Below are 20,445 nucleotides of genomic sequence, written 5' to 3' on the forward strand. Positions count from 1 at the left end.
GTGTGTTTGAGTGTGTATGTGTGTGTGTGTATGAATGTGCGTACATATCAACGTGGAGATAGAGTGGGGGAAAGCAGAAGAGCGAAAGAGAAAGAGACAAAGAGAAAATGCAAACCAAATTGTACTTGATTCCGAAATGCAATTCTACCTAGATTATTGATTAGTGTGTCCTTGGCAATAAGTTAAAATGTTTTTCCTAGATCGTATGTGGTTAGACGATTGATGACTGATGAATTTCAATGGTAACTTTGGAAGTAGGCCGTTATTTGTTTTACTTCTAATATTACACAACAGGTTTAAATACATTCTAACACGCTCGGACTGTGGATAGAGATAAGAATGTTTTACTGAAATATATCTGCTGTTTTCTTCAAATACCAACAAGTTATTCAAATGGCAAATAGTAACAACAGTAGCAATAGCAGAGTATATAAAAATAACAATATTGACAATAACTTTGGCAGCAGTAGTGGTAGCAGAAGTAGTAAAAGTAGTAGTAGTATTAGTTGTTGTTGTTCTTTAACCCGAGGTCAGGTCTGTTCAAGCAGGCCTTTGATCAAAGTGCTTCACTGATGATCATCCCATCTTATTTTCAGGTAATCTATCTAGAACTACCTTATTCAGTATTACTTTTCTATTCTAAAATGGTAGTATATGTTTACAGATGTTTTTAAATGTTATTTCTATCAGGTCGAGCAATCCCACCCCTTTCTCTCGTTAGTTAGCAGTAGTAGTAGTAGTAGTAGTAGTTGCAGCAGCAGCAGCAGCAGCAGCAGGGTAAGCAGCAGTAGCAAGAACAGCAGTAGTAGTAGTAGAGAGTAAATCAGCAACAACAGTATTAAGAAATTAAAGGAAAAATAAGACTGATAAGAAAACGTTTATCACAGTCTTACTTTTTACATTTCAATCTTACAAACAACCCACACTACACACACGCAGAAGCGCAAATGGCGCGGAAAATCTCATGCATGTGAATGGTGTGTCTGTATGACTGAGTATGTATGTGTGTGTGTGTGTGTGTGTGTGTATCAAAGAATGTATGTGTATGTATAAACAGTCAAACATTAACAGAAAGGGCATTCAATACATTTATATACAAACTATTTTTTTCACAAAATAGTGTTGATAGTAACTTTGAAACACTGCCTCTCTATTATCCTGCACTCTACTACTACTACTACTACTACTACTACTACTACTACTACTACTACTACTACTACTACTACTACTACTGCTACTACTACTACTTCTACTACTACTACTATAAACCAATGAAGGACTTTGTGGTTGCTCAACTTTTTAGAAAGGAAAAGTATGTAAAATTTCCTTAAACTTCACATTACCCCTACCATTTTAAAATAACAGAGAAAATTAGAAAGTGGAATACTCGATTGGTTATCTAAAAATAAGATGGAATGGTCATCTATTGAGAGTTTTGATCATACGTCTGCTAAAGAGCTAAATTCGAGCAAATCAACTGACAAAATCAGTCAACAGTAAAACATGAAGTCATTGTCAGCTTTTCCCCATTTTCATTTCTCTATCTCTCTTTGTCTGTTATGACTGTGTGTGTGTATGTTTACGTGGGTGTATATAGCTATTTGTGTGGGGCTATTACTAATTTATCTAACTCATCCAGACGCAATCGTGAAGGCATATAATGTTGTTTGTGTTACTTGTGAATGTTTGTTGCTTTAAATCAGTGTTTCTCAACCATTTTTTTTTTTTGCCTATGGCCTCTTTACTTCCTATTTTAATCTACCGGAACCCCATAGCCATCCAATTTAAAAAAGATCCTCTAGTCCTTTCTGATTAAATGTCATGAATTGTACAAAAACTTTTAATATTTTTTGCATTGTAGAAGCTTAACCAATTTATTGCACATAAATTTCAACGACAAAATCTTATACGGCCCCAGACACCGAATGAGAACCACTGCTTTGGATACATTTTATATATATCCACAGTATCAGTAATGTAAGAATGTATAAAGAATGTATAAAGAATGTTTCATTGGATTTTACCGTATTTTGTGAGCCAAAGTGACGATTTTATTTAATCTGTAAACTTCAGTATTCTTATATTGAAAGAGATGTTGTATGTACATAATTATTTATTTATAATCAGCAAGTTGGTAGATGAGTTTTACAGTAAAAAATCCCGAAGGATATTATCATAATGCTAAAAACTCAAATGTAAAGCTGGTAGACTTAATGAAGCAAAATTCATAGAATCTATATTGTATAATCGGTTAATGATGAATACAAAATACAGTATTTTTTTCTACTCAACGGTTGCTAGGATTAAATACGACGAAATAGTTTATATAAAATATATTCAGCCATTATAAAACCTCCTACATTTCAAGAAATTCGATCAGTATTTTTTAAAAAATACATTCTTGTGTCTGTTGTATGACACAAGATAAAAGTAGCTACTGTTTGCGGTTATATTCAATTTAACTCCTTAGCAAACCCATATAAATAAAGTAGCTGAAAGCTTTTCATGCTTTGCAAATTAGGGAAAAACTCTGTATGAAAGAACGGTTCGAGGTTGCTCTGTTGATATTTTTAGGGACAGTCAGCTGAGACTGGAATAGTCATTCAATCACTTCTGCATGACCGGAATGCCTTGAATCAATTTTCTTATTGAAAATTATATACGAATATGTATATGCTGTTCTTATTCAGAATTACTATCAGTATGCATAGAATTTTCTTATTATAATGCGCTCTTTTCCTAAACAATCTCCTCTAATAGTCTTCTCTAGTTTACCTTTTTCCCTTTTTGATACAACTATCTATATCTCTGTCTATTTAACTAGCTGTATTGATGTCTTTTGCTCTCTTCATCATGTTTTCTAAGATCTCAGCTTTCATTTAGTTACTTCGTTCTTTTCTTCTTTGATGACAAATTTTTTATACACTTTTTGTATCAGTTTTTCCTCCCTCACAAATCACACAACATTCGATTTCTTTCTGTTCGCTAAATAATGTCGATTAAATGACTAAATGTCTGAAATTAGTTTCGCTAAAACCATTATAATTTTTCTGATCTAATCTTTAGAGAAACATTTCTATTCGGTATTTACATCTTCAGTTTGATATCCAACCGTCATAGGTCTTATTGCAGGATGTGTACACAGTAATAGTCTGTATTCAAATTTCTATGGATCTTGAATTTTAAACCGTTAGTGTTGATGATCTTAACTGCTATGTGACTAACATGTGAAGATTTAATGTTACATATTTAGGTTATTTACATTTATCTTTGACTAAAGGCTGCCCTATTAAACTGAAGACGCTACTAGACCTACTAGCTGGGTTTTCAACACGAACTATACATACGGCTTCTCGTACTTTTCTAGGTTTCTCTATTCATTATGGACATTTCAGAAAAGAACAAGATGGAAGAACTCCGGTTACTTAATGTGAGGAGAAACATCTAAGTTAGGAGTGGCTAGAGCAAGAACGAAAATCATATAAACTTTGGAATTCCATAATTGATAGGCTTGCAGTGGGAATCCATGAAGCGGTACATATTAAAATTGTTGGAAATCATATCAGTAAGCCTAACACTGACATCAGTTTAATATGACTACCTTTAGATAAAAGATATGATTAAATAATCTAAAAATGTATGCGTGTCAGTAGTTTAGTGAGCGAAAGCATTAGATTAGAAATACAAGTTTGTAACTAGAGTACAAGTACATCAGTACTATGTACATTTATTCCGCAATTAAACAACCAATAATGATCAGAAATGGAAACGACCGAAACATAGTGTGAATAATGGTGCGAAGCATTATAATCGTAAATACTTATTATTTTCTCAATTTCTTTAACTCATTTTGAGTTTTTTTGAATTCTTTCAACATTATCTTCAATTCCTGAATTCGTTTCCAAATATAATCTTAAATTATCATTTATTCAATATTTAAGGGTTCTCCAGACAAAATCAGGGAACATGAGACTAAACATTTTTCAGTATTTAGTTACGTTTCTATACATATTAAGATACAATCCTCTACGAGGTCGGCTTACAACTCATTAACTTAAAGTTGATAAAATACATACTTGCATATCAAAATAATATTAGAAATTATAATTATACAACTTACATTTAGAATATTCTACCTTTCTCTTTTCGTCAATTTATTTAAAAACCATACTGTTGGTGTATAAATCTAATGGTTAAACTTGAAATTCTAGAGGAAACGTGAGCACCAATCATAGGCGCTGCCTATTATGAAGGTGCAACGACATACGCCAAAATCGGTTAATTCTGAAAAGGAGAAATGAAGAACAGCAAGGATGGATTTAAGGATTCATATTTCCCAAAAAGTGAAATGAGGTCACGTTAAATTTTAAAGGCAGCTCACTTAAAAAAATAAATCCATAACACGCCTATCTACTAAATCGAACCTGACTACAGCAATAAAACTTCTAATGCGCAATATGTATTTATATGTATTTCTCTCTCTCTCTCTCTCTCTCTCTCTCTCTCTCTCTCTCTCTCTCTCTATATATATATATATATATATATATATATATATATATATATGTATATATATATATATATATATATGCATACATACATATACATACAAATATATACATTTACATATATAAATGGATGTGGGGATTTTTTCCCTTGTTTACAATTACCACGGGAAAACATAAATATACAGTTACGGGGGCAGCAAAATAAGGACGTAACACCCTGTTTATAAAGGTAGAAACTCCGGGTTGATGTGAAATATTTTGTATAATATATATAAATAAATAAATGCTTTAGGGTTTTAGGGTTAGGGTTCGGGTTTTAGAGTTAAGGTTAGGGTTAGGGTTAGGGTTAGGGTTATGAGTATTTTGGCAAAAATACTCATAACCCTAACCCTAACCCTAACCCTAACCCTAACCCTTACCCTAAAATCCTAACCCTAACTCTAAAACCCGAACCTTAACTTTAAAACCAGTACAAATGCACGAACGATGTCATAAATAACAGTAATACCGGTAGTTGTTGTTGACAAACAACGGCACTAATTTTATTCAAGTGAACATATCCCATTACACCGCTAGAAGGTGTTGTTTACATTCCACAGCAGTAATTGTTTTCACCTCAATAGACGTCAGTGATTGGTTGAAATTACCGAACTATGACAACTTTTAACATGAAATAACTTCGAATATAAAAATTTTTCTCTGTTCTATAACCAAAATATACAAGTATACGAAGTTTTAAAGTGTTTCGGTAGAAAACACACTAAATAAAGCATAAATAAAAAGTGGCACCCACCAAATCAGAAAGATCCGAATGCTAATTGTAAGCGACAGGGAAATTTCTGAAATATATGTGTGCGTATGCGTATGTGTGTGTGGGGGAGAGAAGGGGAAGCGAGAGAGAGAGAAAGGAGAGAAAGAGAGAGTGAGAAAGGAGCGAAAGCGAGAGAAAGTGAAAGAGAGAGAGAGAGAGAGAGAGAGAGTGAGGCGAGAAGGTGTGTGTTGTATTTTTAGAATCAGATTAATTTAATAATCATATTGCAGGAGTTATAGTTGTTGCATTATTGTTTTTATTTTTTATGCAAATTGAAGAAGTTTTTTGTGTATTTGACAGAAGAAATGGAATATATAACAGGCGTGGTAATTTAAAACTCGTAACTTATTAACATTTTACTTACAAGTGGGCAATCTATATTTTAGTTCGCTACCATTTTGGTTCTTTGGTTCAGGTAGATTTTATTGTTGAATTAGTTTCAATAAAATTTTTATTCTCAGTGTGGAAAAGAATATTAAAAGTATAATTATGCTTGGGATTATTTTTGTTTTCTGTGCGTGTGGCTGTGTGTGTAGTGCTTTTATCTACAGGGATGCTGATTCGCGCTATTCGAATGAAGCATAGGTATGATTTTTTTTTCCAAATAATAATACGTTTGAGTTACACATTTGTAATAAAACTTCAACCTAACGAGTAAACGGATTGAAATTATAACTGTAATTTCAAAGAGTTAATTGTAAATTAATATTATTTAATCATAAAGTTTGGGTTAGGGATGTGTGGTTCTATATAAAAACTATTAGTTATTAATTACAACGAATTCGGATTGGATGTTTAAATGTAGAGACGATGGAAATAGCTATTTAAGTTTGGTGGTCTGATATCTGGGAGACAATGTTGTAAAGAAGGGACGAAGGGAGAAAACAGTTTGGTGTGGAAATGCTTTAGTCATTATGAGTATGTTTCTGTGTCTTAATTTATCAGCTTTACAGTATTTCTATGAAGATTTATAGCCATTATGCTATACATACATACATACATACATACATACATACATACATACATACATACATACATACATATACCTGATATAATGATTTGGGATAGAGAAGAGAAACTGTGTACAGTTATGGAAATTAGCTGCCCAGCAGATGTTAACATAAAGCTGAACATCAATGAAAAAGAGAACACCTATGCTGAACTATTGAGAAATCTGCAGTTACTGCATCCAAATTACAAGTTCAGGTTAACACCTGTAATTATTGGGGCCCTAGGATATATAACACACTGCCTAAATACCAATCTTGAGAAATTTGGCTTCTCAAAACCAGAAAGGAGAAAGCTAATTCGAAGACTACAGATCCAATCCCTCACTGGAACTGTAAAAATCTGTAAAAGTTTCCAGAAGTTTATTTTAATATGTATATATGAGCATATCTAAATATGTAACTATATGCATGAGAATGCATACATAAAACGTACAAATCTGCACATACATACATACATACATACATACATACATACATACATGCATACGTACATACAAAAATACCCTGTTGTTGATGTTGAAATTCCAGTGAAGGAACCTTGGATCTAGGTTAGAAACCGGTTCTCTCTATTGGCAAGAAATCTTGAAATAAACTGAATAATGACATACATACATGTATGTATGTATGTATGTATGTATGTATAAGAGTTTGATATTTTTCTGCAAGGTAAGTGGGAGTAAGTGTTAATGTTAAGTGTAACTGAAAAAATAATGTCCAGTGAGGATACCCAGTGAAGGTTGAAAACATGTAAAAAGAAGTAGGAGGTTAGCTAAATTTTATTATAGACTAATCTTTGCCTTCAATGGGAGGAAATTTAATTGTGGAGATAATTAGATATATAGTTAACAGTTCCAATGCAGTAAGTTTGTTAACTCTTTGTATAGGTGATGCAATGCTTTAAATATAAATTCGTTGCCATGGGTTACTGCTAAACAGATTCAGAAGCAGTCCTTCTATTGATTTTAGCGAGAGGCCGGTAATATTGAAATTATAGTGTTTATAAGTCTGGTGGTTTCACAAAGTCATGATAGAAGGCTTTTCTCAAGTTCTCGATTCAAGAGTTGGAGTTTCACTGGATGAATTATGCATTAATTTTGCTCGGATGTGTGTAGTGATGGGGAGCGGTAGAGTAAAGTGATAATTTATTGATTAGGTATTGCCTTGGGGTTAAGGTACGTGGACGTCTATTCGGGTATTTTTTAGCTTTTTCATCTAGGTGTTAACGAGTAACATTTGTTCAATTAAAAGTAAGCTTAAGAAAGGAATATGGGCAGCAGGTAGAGGAAATTAAGCTTAGTGGTACTAAATATTTAGGGAAAATAGAAAATCTTGCGCGTTTTCAGTAAGAGGTTTTAGAGTTAACTTTTAAGAATTAGCATAAAAACATATTTAAGTGTTACGAAAATGTTATGTCAGCATGCAAATAATAACTCAAGTTGTTGTTTATGGAACAGTTTTAAGTTAAAGGAGAGGATCTCGAATGCTTCGAAAGCCAAGTCTACAACGTCTTAAAAAGGAAGGAGCCATTTGAAATTGTAGTCTATAGTATACAGACTGGAGTGTCGTGGTTGTAATGCTTTTCTTCGTAAGTTTTCTCTATCAGGACTAACTGTTAGTTGAGTTACGACGACTAAAGAAACCCCTAAGTGATCGATCAATATACTAGAAACTGTAATCAAATACCAATCAAACCATGCAATACCAACTTCAAAGTGAAAGATACACTAGAAAATATTGTCCTTGTTATACAAAAAGACTGTTCTAGCTAGATTCATAGATCGGGTTTCATCATAGCTTTACAAATCAGAGTTGACTTGGGGCTAAACAAGTATAAGTGCAAATGGTTTCAGTTAACAAGGTAACGCTGACGTCATGGTTTTTCAATTCTTCGTCTGTCATTGCTTCCTCGATTTCAAGTATTTCTCTATTTGCAACATTACAGGGTTGAAAAAATATACAAATATGGATCAGTAAATTAAGTTTTATCAGTGATATTAAAATATCATTATTCAGACTAGTTCTTTGGTTAAAGTAAAAGGCATGGCTTTCTAGAACATTGTACACAATTTATATTATATTCCAAACAGCATTTCGCAAACGAGCAAAATAAATTAAAAATGTAATGATATAATTTTGTTTCGAAAGCTTTAGTGTTTGATTTCAATAGAACATCTCGGATACAGGTGAAAAGGATTGCCAAATTTACTGTACGTACTGACATCAGTTCTTGCATCCATTTGGCAACATTTAAACTTCTCATGATCTAAAGTATTACTCTAATTTCTCTTGTAAATTTATACTTTTATACTGAATTACAAGAACCACTACTTATTGAGCTGAAATAAGTATTAGTATTTCTATTACTGCTCCAGAAAAAAATTGCTTACCGCTATCTTGTGTTAGAGTATAGATGGACAAAATCATGATGTACAATATTCTGCGTTGCTACTGTTTTTGGCTCATTTACTGATAATTATCCATAGATGTATTAATAAAACTATCTATGAACCTCTCTCTGACACGTTAAAAAAGAATACATACTAGCCTCTGTTGTGGTGGAAGTTATTTCAGTAACTTTCATTACAGAAAGTTCAGTAGAGTTTCAGATTAAAGCACTACTACCTACCGAAAGTATTAGCTGCTATAGTCAAATATATTAAAAGTTTTTTGGCATTTAGATAATTCAAAGCGACCTATACTTGAATGTTAGAAATATAAAGATATTTCTTAAAAATCAAACTCATTGCATTCATAAATTATTTCATGAAATTATTTAACAATATATGATTACGGCAGCAACTTACTTTGTCCAGCAAATTTGGAAATTCAAGAACACACAATTCTTTTATACGCCCTAAACGTCAACCAAAGCCATACTTGTCTAAAATCATCAATGAAATATTTCAATTTTTTCAGTTCTTATTTTAGAATAATGTAAAGTTAAATCGTAAAAATAAAATCTTTACCAAATATCCTTCAAACACTCAAGAACTTGTAATTCAAACACAGATATTTTGTTATAAATATTAAAATTACAATCTGTTCTCAAGTGAAATAGTAATTGAAGTCAGAAAACTGTTATAAAATCTATCGATTAAACTTACCAGAAAATTCACACTGAATTTGGTGTAGTTAAAGAGAAAATTTTGTTCAGATGGAGAAACACTTGTTTTCCCTCTCAGTAACAATGTTTTGAAGGACGTTGTCAATCATTTATCTCTGATAAATCTATAACATTATATCATTTGACTAATCGCAACTATCTTTAATGTGTAATTAGCCCTATTGACTTTGGAGGAAAGGATGGTTATCGGATTCCATTTCAGTAGGTCATATGAGCATTCTATAAACAATAGGACTGTAAGATAGCAAATGTTTTGTGATTTCAGCAGGAAAAATTTTGAGTTTTATAGTTACAATCATTCGACCGAGATGGTTACTACCAATCGAAATAATTCGTCAAGATAGCAATCAGTTTTAGAGAAGACACTTTGAGGGCTACAATATAAAAACGCCATCTCTGTTTAGGTGTTTGGTTACAAGACTACACAAGGTAGGTGAATCTGTATAGCGCTGGTGGAGTGGAGAGTGTTATGAGATGTCCGTTAGCGTGGAAAATGGAATTGCAAGACATAACGATAATGTAACAGTTTCGTCAGGGATACCATGTTTTAAACATTATTTAAAGCGTAGTCAAAGAAGAATGTTCTACTGACATGAATTAGTAAGTAGAACTCATGGACTAGTCAGGAAAAGAAGTAGCGATCTTACCTTAATGCTTGCAATAGAATAGTTTCCGCGAAAACACCCAAAGTTACAGAAAAGCGTTCTTTAAAATACTAAAGTTTAATAAATAATTATAACTTGCAACATCAAGTAGAAAATTATTTTACACCTACAAATCATTCGTTAGTATACAAGTTTCTGCGTAGAATGTGGTTGCGTGTTTAAGAAGTTCGCTTTAAAATCATGTGGTCCTGGTCAATTCCTAAATAACACAGGATCTATTCCATCTCAATCACAGATTTTAAAATATTTTTTCTTAACTAAGCAGCTTGAAACTTCAAATACTGGTAGAATTTCTTACGTAGAACACGGTTTACTCTGAACGTTTTTGACAAAGTTTGGTATTTTAGAAGTTATTTCGTGTCGTAATGTATTTTAGAAGTTATTTCGTGTTAAAGTGTTCTATTCGTACGGCGAGAGAACCATCTTTATCCCCTGTTTTCTTTTCTAGTCAGTTCCGTGCATTCCTTACTCTTTCCCTCCCTTCTACACTATCAACTAGCAGCCAGCGAGTAAACTTGTCACAACCACTACGATTACCATATTTTCCGGTGTATAAACCGCTATTTGTTATGTTTTACCTTCACGTTTTGATAATGTTACTTTTTATCTAATAAAGATTTTTTTATATTGACGAAATGTGTTTGTTGTTGATTATAGTAAGATAAAAACATGACAATAACAATACATCTCATAGTTGTAAAATAAGGAATTGTGAAACTACATATATGTCAACAACAAAAGAGCTAGCTACGATTCTTCGAACAGAGTGGTGACATTTAGTAGAGATGACCCGGAAATTGTTCCTCTTCAATTACTGTCGCAAATAGCAGTAGCTTTTTTCAACCGAATACACGTCGTTGTTTGGTTGAAATTACCCAAATACGACAACTTTAACAAGAAATAACTTTTGAAATACCAAATTTTGCCAAAAACGTACAGAGTAAGCCGTGTCCTGCGTGAGACATTCTACCAGTGTTCGAAGTTTCAAACTGCTTAGTTAAAAAGAATTAATTAAAAACTCTGTGGTTGAGATGGAATAGATCCATAACAATTACACACACAAAAACAAAAACGTATATATATATATATATATATATATATATATATATATATATATATATATATATATATATATATATATATATATATATATATATATATATATATATATATATATATATATACATACATACATATATATATACATATATATATATATTTATACATATATATACATGTATACATATATATATATGTATATATATATGTATATACACACACGCGCACACACACACACGCCCGCACACACACACACATATATATATAGATATATACACACACACACATTATAGAAACTATTTAGGAGCGTCGAATATAGTTGCTATTTTGCAGACAAGAAAGTAAATTTCGAACGCGGTAAAGCTGTAAGGATAACAGAGAAAGATTAGGTATTTATCCTTATAAGACAGAAAAAAGTTGGCAGCTGGTGGCTGCAAGGCTTGAACCCGTACTCCCTCAAATACCGTACCTCTCAGATATCTTAAAATTGACGGTAATTGTTGTCAGGGATCGTTTAACTTAATGGCTAGAACACCCAGCCGGTATCAGATTCGAGTCCTGTAGTCGCCTGCTGGAAACTTTTTTCCGTCTTATAAGGGTAAATACCGAATTTTTAAATACCTAGTCTTTCTTTACTGTTCTTACAGCTTTATTGCGTTCGAATTTTACTTTCCTGCCTACAATATATATATATTCTTATCACAGCTTGTTTAGCAAGAATGTTTTTTCTTCTTTTTCCGCTCTTTTCACTGGTTTCTTTCAACCATTTAAGTTACTCCTATCATCTTCACTACACGGTATGTTGAGTGGTCTGAAGGTGTAGGGTTAGGGGACATGCTATAGGCGGTGGTATTCCCAGAAATATATGAAGGTAAATAATTTTCTTTTTTCTCATCACATGTACACTTCTATGAGTAATATATTAGTATCTCGAGTGGATGAGAGAAATTCTACATAGTCGAGGGATCTACTAGAAATAGCAATTAGATCTTCCTCAATTCACCTCCTACCACCTTACAAACAGAAGGATCCATTCAATAATGCAGACTGGAAAAAGATTGGGTGGTCAAAACCGGAATAACAGCAAGAATGATATTATTCCAGTTCCTCTCAGTCGTAACAGATATAAAGTAGGATTACATAGTGTTTACTCCATTCCTGCTGTATACTTGATCTCTCAATGAATTTAAGTCTTAATTTATCTAGTTCTGTTTTTAACTTCATGCCATTGCATGAATTTTGTTTTCACTACTTCCTTTTTCCTGTTCATTCCTATGTCCTTATCATTACCACCCACCTCATACACATTTGGCTATTTTCAACAAAATGCCATGCCTATATGTTAATCCTTAAGATATACTATTACAAACAGAAGTCAGGATTTTTTCCTACGATATTTACTCGCAGTAGAGCAAATTCTGCCGATATACTTATCGTTCGTAAAAATTGCTAGAATGCTATAATATTTCGTAGTTATCGTTACTTATTAACGCCTGCAAAAATAAATATTTATACATGAAAACGACATCAAGCATATAATGAAATACTGAATGTTCTATTGAAATTATCTCAGTTGAATTGATATCATTAATATAAAATAATACAACAAATAGAAAAACTCAACAAACATTTTCTACTTCTATTAATGTTTGTCTGTTAAAGAGTAGTTTAGGTTACTTGTCAAAGAATTGTGTTGAACTATCAACCTAATGTTAGCAAAATTCTGAAAAGAAGTAAAACTGGAAAATAAGCAAATGAAAATTAGATTTTAAAATGGGATTAAATATAAAGTTGAAAAAGAAACATGATGTTTGTTAATAGGTGAGAGAGATAATAATGGGGACAAAAGCAGCATAGAAATTGTTACAATTTCCAAATGACCTGTATTAGGAGTGATTTTCATTTTCTTATATAATTCTGTGTGAAATAATTATTAAACAATCCTTACTATTTCGCAGGTCCTTATCTTGTATTGCTAAATAGTTTTTTTAATTATCTCTTTCCATAACTTTTCGTTTCAATTCTCACTGATATCTCTTTCTCGCCTCATTCATTTTTAACTTTCTCATTCGGCCGTTATAGTTGAAGACTGCAAAAAAACTGTATCCAACTGTAAAATTGCTTAGATCAACAAATAAACTAATTTAAAACAAAAAACGGGTGTTTACTATATTTAGGCATATGATAATCGTTATTCGAAACTGAATGTGTATATGTGTCTCATAAAACAAACGCCACCTGCGATGTAATAAAATATTTCATGTGACACTCAAAACACTATCGTTTTAGGCAATATTACGTCCATAACAGAAATATTTACACATTTCGAAATCATTAATAGTTAATTAACTAATAACCACGACATTTTAAATTGAGGACCTTGGGCTTAATCTACCCTGACGAGTCGATAATCTTGATAAATTCTATGATCGTCTGTTTTGTAATTACATTCTGGTTAAAATCAAATACTGATCAACATTTTAGGGAGGTTTAGAAATCATTTTCCTTTTGTAATCACTATTTATATATATATATATATATATATATATATATATATATATATATATATATATATATATATATATATATTGCATTACATTGATCATTATCTTTATTGATTTTCCTTCACTAAAATTCGAATCCAGTGTTGTAAAAATTATTCCTTCCAACTAGGATTTCTCAATAAGAGTTTTATGTTATTACCACAAGAATATACTGACGTATTACTAATTTCCTAAATCCGAAACCAATCAGAAAAGACTCCATGCCGTCACCATATCTTAGCTTAATGGTAATAAGAATAATTGTAACAGGGAAAAAACAAAGACAAAACTAGAACAAAACTAACATTCTATATGCAGGTATGGCTGTGTGATTAAGTTCCTTTTTATTTACGGGTTTTGTTGTTCAATCTTACTGCATAGCAATAAGTTCCTTCTACCCTAATGTCGGGTCGACTAAAATCTTGAGTGAAATTATCGAAGGTAAAATTATTGAAACCGATTGCAGGAACCGTTTCTCTTCTTTCAAATCTGTTGTTAGGTTTAATAATACCTGGCTCTTAGGTGTATTTAACAAGGAAAACTCTGTTGAAAGTATTTGAGTCAGATTCACGATTTGAAAATGTCTTCCTTCCTTATTTCCAACAGTTTCTGATACTCTGAAAAGTAGTCATCGGTGCTTCCGTTCTTCCCTTGATTAAATGGTAGTTACAAGTAACTAGGCAACATATTATGGAATTAACACAACTTACGTCCTTCAAATATATATATATATATATATATATATATATATATATATATATATATAATTTTATTTAAAAGAGTTCTAACTCTGTCTGTTTTTTATGTTTTTTTATTTATATTCTTGTAAAATTAATGTGGGATATAGAATATGGAATATATAATATATAATATAAAAAAAAGATGGATGGTACAATGAAATGAAGTATTGAAGTCTTATTGAATATATGGAATATGACTTATTGAATATATGAAATATTGAGTGTTCAATATAAAGGATTAAATATATAAATATATAAATATATAAAGACGAATACGTATTTTCTATACCTTGTGGTATTTCATCATGGCCGGTATGACAGACTGTAACAGACTGTAATAGACTGGCTGGTTTTCTGTCTTTTATACCTATTCCTTTGAACAGCAGCAGTATGTGTTTGGCTATTTTTAGAGTTGATGCCAAGTTTATTTTTAGAAATGATGACATTTGATAGATTTTTTGTGTTTTGGTTATAGGGATAAGATTTTTAAACCCCAGTAGGTGTTTGGCTATTTTAGAAATGATGACATTTGAGAGATTTTTTGTGTTTTAGTTATAGGGATAAGATTTTTAAACCCCAAGTAGGATAAATTTAATCATTGTTTGTTAAGAGTAACAAATGGTCTTGTTTTTAATCTTGCTGGGTTTCTGGCAATCCTCCTCACCAGGGTAGCCTGGTGGGGGTGCCGGTTTAGTCGCCGACAACCCGATCATGCAACAGGTTGTACTGGATCTCATGTTACCAGTAGCACTTATGAGAGCCTCATAAGTGACCTGACATGTATGTACATATATACATACATTCATACATATGGTGGGTTTCTTTCAGTTTCCTGCTACCAAATCTACTCACAGGACTTTGGTCGGCCCTGGATTGTAGTAGAAGAGATTGGCCCAAAGTCCCTATCCACGACTGTACATGAGTGTGTGTGAGGTGGGGAGAAAGAGAGAGAGAGAGAGAGAGAGAGAGAGAGGAGAGAGAGAGAGAGAGAGAGAGAGAAAAGAGAGTGTGTGTGTGTGTGTGTGTTATATTTTACTTCAGTCATTAGACTCCGGACATGCTGGAGAACAGTTTTGAAGTTTTTAGTCGAACAAATCGACCCTCGTTATTATTTTTTCAACCGTACACATATTCTGTTGGTTTCTCTTTACTGAAACACTTAATTATGGGTACGGAAACAAATCAACACCTGTCATCAAGCGGTTGTGGTGGACAAGCAAAAATGCACACAGACATCGATATATTTACATACGGCAGAATTCTTTCATTTCCCATCTGCCAAATCTATTCACAAAGCTTTTGTCGCCACGGAGCTATAGTAGACGACACTTACAAAAAATGTCACACAGTGGGATTGAACCACAACCAAGTGGTGGTGGGAAAACTTCTTACCAGACAACCATATACACTCATACATATGTACACACATACGTTTATACATATGCGTATATATACACATGTCTATGAATGTCCACTCAAATACATATGTATGTATGAATGTATTATCTTTTACTAGGCAAAAGAAGAAGGCTTAATATTAGAAATAACAAGAATGGAAAATAGGACAAAAAAGAAATAAAGAAAAATATGAAAGAATATATATATATCTATCTATATATATATACATATATATATCTATATATATAAAAATGAGAATGTGTGTCTGTCTGTCTGTCTGTCTGTCTGTCTGTCTGTCTGTCTGTCTGTCTGTCTGTCTGTCTGTCTGTCTGTCTGTGTGAATCCCTAAAACTCGAGAACTACGCACCCAATTTCATTCAAATTTTACACATGCCTTACTTAGGGTTCCAGTTGTGTTTTAGTAAAAATTATTATCTTCTTGCAGAGTTCGAGCACACGGCAACATAATATCTCCTCCACTATTTAAGTATTACGTGTCAAAAGTGAAACAAAAACACTCATGTCAAATACTTTCACTTCAAAAATGAAACTATTCCACTAACTGAAACAATCATATTTCGATACTGTAGTGACAGATACTTTCACAGAGAGAGAAAGAGAGAAAGAGAGAGACAGAAAGAGAGAGAGAGAGAGAGAGAGAGAGAGAGAGAGAGAGAGAGAGAGAGAGAGAGAGAAAGAGAGAGAGAGAGAGAGAGAGAGATGTATATGTATACATATAGATGTACACGTATATGTATATATATATAGATCTATACATACATGTATATGTACACCATTTCGATACTGTAATGACAGATACTTTCAGAGAGAGAGAGAGAGAAAGAGAGAAAGAGACAGAGAAAGAGAGAGAGAGAGAAGAGAGAGAGGAGAAAGAGAGAGAGAGAAAGAGAGAGAGAAAGAGAGAGAGAGATAGAGAGAGAGAGAGAGAGAGAGATGTATATGTATACATATAGATGTACACGTATATGTATATATATATAGATCTATACATACATGTATATGTATACATATGTGTAGATGTATATATATATATATAGATGTACATGTAATATGTACACATATATACATATATACATGCATACAGATATCTATACATATATACACCCATCACACACATACACATGCACACAAACACACACATTAGTCATTTGTTTTCTTATCCAAAACTACGTCAAAAGTACTGAATGGATCTTTATGAAATTTGGAAATTATATTCTTTGCATAACGGCCATAACTCCCATGAAAATTCATATATTTTTGATGTTGATGAAATTTTAAATCGAACATAACAGGTGAGCATTATTTAGAAAATGATGTCACAAGTTATCGAGGCTACCATTCTTTCTGAATGTGCAAAAGGGGATGACGTCTTTATTCCAAGAATTCCTCTTACTCCATCAGGAGCAGACATTCCTTTTACATTCAGAAGACTAGAATTCCCCCTTCGTGTGACTTTTGCCATGTCCATAAACAAATATCAGGGTCAAACACTGTCTGTAGCTGGTCTTCTTGGAAGAGCCCTGCTTCTCATATGGACAACTGTATGTTGGCTGCTCAAGAGTGGGCGGCAACAAAAAACCTATTTGTATATGCTCCACAAGGGAAAACAAGGAACGTAGTTTACAATGAGGTGTTATAATCACAACAGCAAGAAAGTATGTACATGATCACCTTCTTTTACGAAACTTCATTGACTTTCATATATTTATATTGATATACATATATATACGTGTGTTTGGGTGCGTGTGTGTATATACATCTCTATATATAAAGATGATGCGTAGTCTAGACGGCGTTTTTAGATTTCATTATTCTCTTTAACCCGGGCAACGCCGGGTATTTCTGCTAGTATATATATATATATATATATATATATATATATATATATATATATATATATTTATTTATTTATTTATTTATTTATTTATTTATAAATGTTACGTGAACGATAATATTTGAAAACAAGAGTTTATTATCTAGCTTCGTGTGTGTGTGTGTTTGTATGTGTGTGTGTGTGTGTGTGTGTGTGTGTGTGTGTGTGTGTGTGTGTGTGTGTGTGTGTAACTGATAAAATATATATAAATTGCGATAAAATTTAGTTTCATTTTCGTTTAAATACCAACGACATCAGAGCAAAACATTTCTTTATCATTACGGCCATGATGAAATACCACAAGGTATAGAAAATACGTATTCGCCTTTATATATTTATATATTTATATATTTAATCCTTTATATTGAACACTCAATATTTCATATATTCAATAAGTCATATTCCATATATTCAATAAGACATTCAATACTTCATTTCATTGTACCATCCATCTTTTTTTTATATTATATATTATATATTCCATATTCTATATCCCACATTAATTTTACAAGAATATAAATAAAAGAACATAAAAAACAGACAGAGTTGGAACTCTTTTAAATAAAATAATATATTCCTCTATACACGATCATACAAAACCCTTTTTTTGTATTTATTTTTACTCACACACACACACACACACACACACACACACACACACACACACACACACACACACACACATATATATATATATACTTTGTCCTACAATCTGAATCTTGTTGCCGACCTGAAAAGTTTACTCTCTTTGAATAGTGCAGTTCTAAGTACAGAGATATTGCTACATAACTATATTTCTCATTTTCCAAATGCAAATAGCATGTGAATAGTTATCACCATGAAATTATTTTTATTATTGTTATGATAATTAAAGCAGTAAGCTAGGAGAATCTTTTAGCTCGTCGGATAAAACTCATATCGACATTTTTTCCGGCTCTTTACGTTCTAATTTCAACTTCCGCCAACGTCAATTGTGTCTTTCATCATTTCGAGATTGATAAAATAAATACCAGTCAAATACTGCGGTCAATCTATTGAATACCTCGCCATCAAAATTACCGGCCTTGTGTTATTAGGTTGTCAAGACAGTTCTTGCGGTTTTTAGGCTTTAACTTCAGATGCACATATCTCGGCTCAAACAAAACTTTATTAATCAAAATAAACACCATCAGAATCAACACACATTTGCCAACGCGAAACAAGTTTATTTATGCCAGTAGCGTAAAAATCCTGCGTTCTGGTGACGATGAAGTCGTTGAAGGCGTGTTTAGCATCGTCTTGGTTTTTGAAGCATTTCTCACGCAGGAATTTGTCGAGATGCTTGAAAAAGTGGTAGTCGGTAGGCGAGAGGTCTGGTGAGTATGGCGGATGAAGCCCAATTCGTTCAACTTCTGCAGGGTCAGTTGTGCGACGTGCGGCCGAGCGTCATCGTGGAGAAGAATTGGTCCTTTTCTGTTGACCAATGCTGCCTGTTGTCGGAGTTTCTTATGCATTTCATCCATTTGTTGACAGTATTTCTCCGCCGTAATGGTTTCACCTGGATCCAAAAAGCTGTGGTGAATGAGACCAACCGCATATCACCAAACAGTCACCATGACCTTCTTTTGGCGCAACTTTTGCTTCGAGAAGTGCCGTGGAGCTTCGTCGGCGTCCAACCACTGAGCTGAGTTTTGCCGGTTGTCGTAAAGAATCCACTTTTCATCGCAAGTCACAATCCGGTCGGGAAACGGGTCGTTCTTGTTGCGTAAAAAAAGGGAAGACGACACTTCAAAACGGCGTTTTGTTTCTGGTTGTCGTTCAATTCGTGCGGCACCCATTTCCCAAGTATTTTTGTTTCTCCAATCTCTTTCAAGTGGTTGGAAATTGTCGTATACGTTACGTCTAATTCAGAGCCAACCTCACGAACAGTTGTGCGTGGATTGGCTTCGACTAAGGCTCTTAGTTGATCGTTGTCAACATCCGATGGGCGACCACTACGCTTATCATGTTCAAAACTCTCGTCACCGCTACGAAATTTCTTGAACCACCATTGTGCTGTACGTTCATTAATGGTTCTTGGGCCAAACGCATCGTTGATATCGCGAGCTGTTTCTGCAGCTTTTCGGCCTAGTTTGAACTGGAATAAGAAAATTGTGCGAATTTGCTTTTTGTCCATGCTGTATTCAACGTTCCGGAAAAAATGGCCTAATTATTCAAAAAGGAAAAGTGTAACACGATTAGAAACAGCGAAAAAACGGGCTTTAAAATGATATATAAAGTCAAAGTAATTTAACGAAAATTAAATTGAAAATACATCATTTAAAACCAAAATTAAAAATTCCGCATGAACTTTCTTGACAACCTAATACAATTTGAAATCATTTGCCCATATATTGGTGTAGTATAATTGCCATCAAATATTGCCTCATGCGTGTAAACCTTTACAATTATATTTTTTAAATTCGTAGAAACGCCATTTATAAAAATAATGAAAGTTGATAGTATTTCAGTATTTCAGGGTTAGCCCTCCCCATTCCTCAGGGCATCTTTGCGGGAAAAGACGGTATTCGTTTTTCTTGAAAGATTTTGTCCTAACCCTGAAAATATTGAAATACCAGGTAAAAGTATCAACTAGTTTTATTTTTATAAATTCTATTGTTTTGGCTTTAAAAATTTCTAATTATAAACATTCATGTATATATACATGTATATGTGTG

At 32.9% G+C, this 20,445-nt stretch overlaps 1 protein-coding gene across 8 annotated transcripts in view; it reads left to right on the forward strand.

Moving 5' to 3' along the window:
* LOC106874330 (uncharacterized) overlaps window positions 1-20,445 on the forward strand; it is a 902,231-nt gene that overhangs the window by 118,146 nt on the left and 763,640 nt on the right. The gene's annotated exons all lie outside the window — the stretch shown is intronic.

This window comes from Octopus bimaculoides, chromosome 2 (genome assembly GCF_046866305.1).
Source record: "Octopus bimaculoides isolate indiv1 chromosome 2, ASM4686630v1, whole genome shotgun sequence".
Classification (NCBI taxonomy): Eukaryota; Metazoa; Mollusca; class Cephalopoda; order Octopoda; family Octopodidae; genus Octopus; species Octopus bimaculoides.